The 7,602-nt window shown below is 34.5% G+C and overlaps 2 non-coding genes across 2 annotated transcripts; both read left to right on the forward strand.

The window, feature by feature from the left end:
* Nucleotides 1-7,180: 7,180 nt before the first annotated feature.
* LOC131593859 (small nucleolar RNA snoR100) lies at nucleotides 7,181-7,288 on the forward strand. The gene has a single exon (XR_009281236.1). It is a non-coding gene; the product is annotated as a small nucleolar RNA snoR100 (small nucleolar RNA).
* Nucleotides 7,289-7,309: 21 nt separating this feature from the next.
* Nucleotides 7,310-7,397, forward strand: LOC131593875 (small nucleolar RNA snoR117). The gene has a single exon (XR_009281251.1). It is a non-coding gene; the product is annotated as a small nucleolar RNA snoR117 (small nucleolar RNA).
* The last annotated feature ends 205 nt before the right edge of the window (nucleotides 7,398-7,602 follow it).

A 7,602-nucleotide genomic window follows, 5' to 3' on the forward strand; every position in this document is an offset into this window, starting at 1 on the left:
GTGTATTGAGTCAATTTCCGTGTTTTTCGCAATTTCCGTGAAAATATCCCAGAAATTCTGAAATATTTGGAAAATTCTATCGGAAATTCTGAAATTTTCGGTATTCCATTAAAAAATTTCAAACAATTTCTGCTATGAACGTGAAATTTTTGGTAATCTACTAACTATTTTTAAAGAATTCTGGCATCACCCAAAATTTTTGAAACTTGCAATTCGAAAATGTGAATTTGTGAAAATGATAGAAAATTTAAATAGGAGTATATAATCTTTTCATTAAATTTGGGGGTGCTAAATATAATTCAGAGGGCGGCATCTTGAATCCTCCTTTTTGTTGTACTTACATTTACTCTCAAGGACCACCAGTATTTATCCTTTTATGTTAATTATGGTCTATTAGATTCCCTTAAACTCTAAATTATATAATATTATATATTGTGTATAAACATTAAGCTAACAAGACTTAATACTTATGAGATGATCATTCTAACATATAGTTTAAAACTAAGGAAATTAATACTTTAACTATTCCATAATTACCAAAGGCTGTTTTGGAATTCAAAACAAAGAATTTAAAGAGTAGTTAGAAGAGGAGCAAGAAACTCACATGAAAAAATTGGAACAGATAAAAGAGTTGTATGTGGTATGTGAGAATATTGTGATAATTATGTTTTGTGTATGTGAGAATATTGTGTTAATTTTGTTTTGTGTAAGTGAGAATACTGTCACTACTACAAAAAGTATATATAACAACACCAAAGTTACAACGGTATCTTATACACCGTTGTAATATGTTAAAGTTGAAGCACCCGATGAATGCTTTGTTTTATAAAAAGTAATTTAATGACGTTTGTTCTTAAAAACCGTGGTGATAAATTATGTGTAACAAGATTTGATTTCCAGCAACTACATTTTTTCGAGTACATTAAGTGTGTGTCACTTAAGTCCATTATTGAAAACATAAATTGAAAATGATTTAACAACGGTGGATTGACTCAACCGTTGTTAGATTATTTAAATTTCCACTACGGTTGAATTGTTCAACTGTGGTTAAAGGTTTTACTGATAAATTAAAACAAAATTTATTTTGCATTTCTTTCATAAGATGTCCTAGGCGAACAAGCAAACCAGAGATGACAGTGGTAGCATAGTCTGTATCGTTATCATATCCATTCATTTGGAACTCAAATCTTCACCCTCTTCGTTCATTTGAATCGCAAATCTTCAACATCTTCATTCTTGTTCTCGTCCTCGTCTTTGAAGTACGGTTCTCTTCATCTTCGACTTTCATTCCTTTTTTCTGGATACATGTTATTTACTTCATATTTTGTTCAATGTTGTATATTGTTTGTGGTTTATATTTATTTTTTGTTTGTTGTTCTGTTTGTGTTCATGTTGTATATTGTACATGGCAAAATGCATTAGGTTTTTTTGTTGGATATATAAGTGAACAAAAATATTATAATATTGTGATGGATATGCATATGCTTAAGGTTTAGAGATATATTTTTGTTATGAATATGCTTTAGGTTTTGGGTATGGTTTTAGATTTTAATGTATCATTCACATTATTATTTGTGTATAAATTTTAGAAGTTATTATGGATCGTAGTGGGATGAAAGCCGATGGATTAGGTTCGATTTATAAGAAAGGAGTTATTGAATTTCTTGAATACGCTGATCAAAATCTTCCCAACAATAATGGTATCTTTCATCGTCCTTGTGTTAATTACGTGAATATCCTTAAAGGTACAAAGGATGAAATATTCCATCATCTATGTGATGGTATATGTAAAAATTATACAATATGGACATGGTATGGTGAGGTGGATAAAGAGGGAAGTCGGGTGTCACAAAGTCAAAATGTGGATGAATATGAATATATGGATGATCAACTATAGGATATGTTCCGTGATATTGGATAATCTTCTTTTAAGAATGCTCATATTTTTATATTTATGATACTTTATATAATGATAAAGACACCCCTTTATATAAGGGATACATAAGTTTTACACAATTATCTGCCGTGTTAAAGTTGTCTAATTTGAAGGCAAAAAATGGATGGTCGGATAAAAGTCTCACGGAATTCCTTGATTTTCTAAAGCAAATGTTATCAAAAGATAACAATTTGTCGAATCGTTGTTATGAGGCCAAGAAGGTACTGTGTTCAATGGATTTACTTGGAGTATTTCAAAATACATGCATGCCCTAATGATTGCATATTATACAAGAAAGAGTATGAAGACTTGGCCTACCCTTATTATGATCCATTGTCTCATGTACACTTAACCAACCTTTAATACGGTCAAACACTATAACACCATGTGTGTTAGCTTAGGTAGTTTTCTCTTCAATACATTTCATAGAGCTTTCACTGAACAATTTCCCTTATTGCAACACTGACCACCATTAGAACCCCTGGTATCGAACAGTGACCCCAACCTAAAATATGTTGCTCTAACCAATGCGGTTATCTATAGGTTTCTGATGCCTTTGAAGATAGAGTTCATTTATTCTACTAGATTTATTGTCACGTGCCCCCATCATTGACCATTGTCAAATTCCCAGGTCCACTTCTTCAATGTAATGCTATAAATCCACCTTAATGCATCTGCATTTGTCAGCCGAATCTTTTTGCAGTAGTGCTAGAACAATGGCTCTATTAAGGCATATGTCGCATTAATCGCCTTTTTTCGAAGAGTCTTATTTTTTATCTCCCTCATGAAGTTTTGAGCGACATATCTAATGCAATAGACATGCGTCGAAGAGGATTCTTGCAACCATTATTAGGGTTATTATAAGCACTCTCAATAGAAGGATGTCTATATGAAATCAAACAGAGGTTGGGTTGAGGAGCAATGTGTTAGCGTAGGTTCTTAAGAAAGAAACTCCAGTCACCAGTCGTCTCACATTCAACCTGAGCGAAGGCAATCGGAAAAATATTATTGTTTCCATCTTGTGCCATTGCCATTAGTAACGTTCCTTTTATACTTCTTCTATAACTAGGTTCCATCAATTTGTATAATAGGTTTTCATAATGCAAAACCTTTGATGCATAGTTCATACGCCTAAAATAGTCAATGAAATATTCTATTTCCACTAACACAAGTTTTTTCTTACGCAAATGTATGGAGTGTTTCCAAACTTTAGTGCAGTCAAAAATCTTGGAAGTTCTTTGTACAATCCTCCCAGATGTCGTATACAAGTTCAAAAGCTTTAGTCCTCGTGATCCACCTTTTCCTATAAGTGGGAGTATAATTAAATCTTTTAACTATATAAGAAATAATTGTACTCACATTCAATGATGGATCCTTACTAATGAGAGACAAGATTTCATGGCATATTAACTGAGAGCTAAGTTTTCGATGATTTTGCATCGGGATGGTGACGATGCAAGTGTGGGGTGGATCAATAGTACATAATTCCTAGGAATCACTTCTCTTATTGTAAGATGCAATTAGCTGAAGTGGGAAAATTGGTTTTTACCGACATTAAATGATGTACCTCCTTGAATAGCTCGCACACATTCTTCTTTTGTACAAAATATGTCTGAACCTTTAATGCCCCTTCAGTCTACATATAAGGACTGTGAAAGATATATGAGGATGGTTCGTCTTCTTAAGTTTGTCATGTGAACCAGAGGTTCGTACAGATGGCTCGAAGATAATGACTCGTGCTCTTGGTATGCATCGTCATCATCCACCATGCAATAAACCAGTATCTCATCTTCTTCTTATTCTTCATCAATAATATCGACTTTGGTGTGGTCGTCGTCAATTTCTTTAAAAACTAGTGAGGGTTCAAAGATTTGAGACTGTTGAGGTTGTTACTGTAAAACATATATCTCAATCTCGTTGAACCCAGAATGTTCATGTGTTCAATACATACTCGGAAAATATCTGACTTGGTTGTCGTCAAATACGAATGGACTCCTTTAACAAATTTGGTAAACTGGACCAGACTGCAATTTAGCCTATAGTTTTTCTTTGAAATGTGCATAGCCTGGTCTACTATTTATTTTAAACCGGACAACATCAGTATTACGAAAATTAAAACCAAACTTATCGCGGCCGATCATATCACCGTTTACATGAGCACTGATAGTATAATGTTGTGTATGATTCATTTTTTATCATAAGTTTGGTTTGGTAATAGTGTGTTTTGGACAGTTAGTTGTGTGTGAATTAAGAGGAGTTCGTATGCAAATAAATAGACTGTAAAATGATATTTTCAAAATACATTGAGGTGTCATATTGAATGACGCATCCTTTAAAAATTGCACTGATGTGCCACTTAGCATGGTGCAATCTCCAAAAAATGCACTCATGCGCCATCTTACATGGCTTGTCACGTGATGGAGCATTTTGCATGCATTCCATATGCCACCTGAACCCTAGGTTAGGCTGAGTTTTACATGCACGCAGAAAGGGTGGTGCCACCTAGTATGGCGCATCAATGCAAATATGCATGCATTAGCCATCTTGAATGGCGCATCAGTTCAAGTTTGCATGCATGATTTGGTCACATGCATGCTCTACCATTTCCTATAAATGCCAATTTTCATCACACTATTTTCTTCACGAACTCACTAATCTACTTATATCACCAAGCACAATTAAAGAATTATAGGAAAAAAAATCTCTTTTGACAATGGGCGACCAACATAGAGGAACTGTCGAAAACATTGTAAACTTTGTAAGTTTTGATTTTTCTAAATTATGTTTTGTCAGCCATCATTTCATAATTTATTTTGTTTATCTAAATTATGTCTCTTAACCATTATTTCCTTCATTTATTTTAGGATACAAGGAGATTTGCTTGTTGTCTACACGAACACGTCCCACATGATGAACTTATTGAACCTTATTTGCAACTTGCCGGTTTTGGTTATGTCATCAACATAGTCAATTACCATGTTGATTATAAATTTATTCTGGTTTTGGTGGAAAGATGGAGGCCCGAAACACACACGTTACATCTTCCATGCGATGAATGTACCGTCACCCTAGAGGACGTGTACATGTTATTGGGTATATCCATCAATGGTAAGGTTGTTAATGGTCGAGTCAATCAAGGCAACACCATATGCGAAGAACTTTTGGGTGCTCCTTTATTTGAACAAGGAGCAAGGGCCAAGGTATTAATCTCAAGTTCCTTAACAAACATTATTAAAAAATTATATTAATAAAAAATTCTACCGAGGAAGAAAAATTAATGAAAGTTTGGTACTATATTATGATATTATTTGGTCATTTTTTATTTCTTGAAACAACTAGTAATACTATAAATCTTATGTATTTACCGTTGTTAAGAGATTTCGGTAAAATAAACACATATAGTTGGGGTTCATTTGTTCTGGCCCATCTCTATAGTTCTTTTTGTAAAAACGCATGGAACGATACTTGTTCATTTTATTCCTGCGCTTTTTTGCTGCAAACATGGAGTTGGTCGAGAATACCAACATCCGCCCCTCGCAATGATAGGCCCTTCAAGTTCCCCTATGTGACAAAGTAAGTTAACAACATTATTCAATTTACTTACTTAATAATATAAACAATAATAATTTATTCATTTTCACTATTTTCTTCATAGGTGGTCTGTTCCAAAGATGAACTACAACAAAACTCCTAGAAACACAATAGTGGTCTATCGAAATATTTTGGATCATGTTGGACCTGATGAGGTATTATAACTAGACACCTCTAAATATAGTTTAATATTATCTTGCGATTAAATAATTTTTTATACAATTTGTCTATAGGCCATATCTGGGTCTCGACCATGAGATTAACCCAAATGATGCTACTATTTGGACTGCAAAAACAACAATCACCAGGTTCATTATTGTGGAGATGCACCAGAGTGATCGTGTGAAGCTCCAGTTCGACATGCATCAACAAGAAACCAACAGTATGCTGTCACCACATCCTACCACAGCACCGATGATACGTATGACACCTCCCCTTCCTACCATAGCACCTAACAAATGTACAGTCAAATATCACACCACCAAAGCACTCGGCCATCATATGTCTTTCAAACAAGAACCATTGCTTTACTTCCAACATGATTCATTAACCCAATTCTACCAACCACCATGCCCACATGTAATCCAACAAACTCGACCCGACTTCAACAACATAGGCACAAATCTTTTTGGAAGCACTGCAAACTGGGGAGAAAAGGTCGACGAATTGTATGATCCAACTGTTGTCCCGAGACCATCGCATCAAGCATCTATGCCTCAAGCGAATCAGAACATGCACGAAACACCTAGGGAAGATCAGAATCAAAGACCTCGAAGGCAAACACGAGGACGTTTTTGTTTTACCGGTAGGCATTTGGGTGGAGGGGGTCAGTAAAAAACTATCTAAACGTCTTGTAATTGCTTTTTACGATGAATGTTATTAAAAATATTTATATTTATATTTATTTATAAAATATTTAAAAAAATTCAAAACAACTGAATAGCTGCACTAAATTACTACTGCACATAAACTTACAATGCATGCGCCACACTACATAACATGATAGAGGAGCTTGTGTCATGCAGTGTGGCGCCTCCTCTTTATTTATAGTGCATGCGCCATACAAAGTCACACATCTTCTGTGTTGCAATTTTTTTTAAGTAATTATTTTAGTAATTTTTTTGGAAAGAGTGATTATTTGAGAAATATTTTTGAAAAATGTGGTTATTTGAAGAAAAGAAATCAAAAATCATGCTGGGTTGGTATTTTAAGGAGTCACTCATGATAATAAAAAATAGTAGTATAGTATAGTTGAACTAGTTGACATGTTTGAAGAAGAAAATCGTGAAAGGGGTGGATGCGAGTGAAAACCAACTTAGCAGCAATAATGTGAAAACGGAAGGTGCAAGTAACACTATTACTTTTAATTGGGCCAAACCTGGCTTGTGACCCATTCAATAGCCATAAGAATCGGCAAACCCTAGAATACTCACTTCCGTTTATAAATACACCGTCTCAACTTAACAACTTGTACACAGCAGCTCTGCAGCTTCTCACACCTTCAACACGATTTAATATTCTTTATGCTGTTTATAAGTTTTACGAAGTGAATACTTCTCTATATTTTCTTTTTCTTGTTTAATTTGCTGCGTTTTACTTGATTATGAACCGTTGATGGATGCGTGCACAATAAGCCGATGGTCTGGATTTAAAGAATGATGGAACCATGGTAGTGTGCACGCAAATTGATCTCGTTAGGTCCGCATGTCTGCTCTCTCTGATTCCTGACTTGATTTGAGGGCCTGGTAACGACCTACATTTTTATTTCTTATTTTTCAATTTTGCCTGTGATGTATGAATATTGTCCGTACCATCTGAGAGTTCTTTTAGACTTCTCTGATCGATACACCAATTCTTAAATCTGAGGCCTTTTGTACCTAACTTTTTTCTGTTTTGATTGCTGATATAGCATTTAGGCAACAATTTAGAGTCTCTGATTTGCTTATTCAATAGCGATTTCAGTGCTGTACGTTGCCGATACTAATTGGAACTGAAGTTTTTCTGCATCTGTCATTCAAGGCTTATGCGTTCAGATCTTCCTACAATTTGTTATATTAAGTTAACCTGTTCTATTG

This window comes from Vicia villosa, linkage group LG3 (genome assembly GCF_029867415.1).
Source record: "Vicia villosa cultivar HV-30 ecotype Madison, WI linkage group LG3, Vvil1.0, whole genome shotgun sequence".
Classification (NCBI taxonomy): Eukaryota; Viridiplantae; Streptophyta; class Magnoliopsida; order Fabales; family Fabaceae; genus Vicia; species Vicia villosa.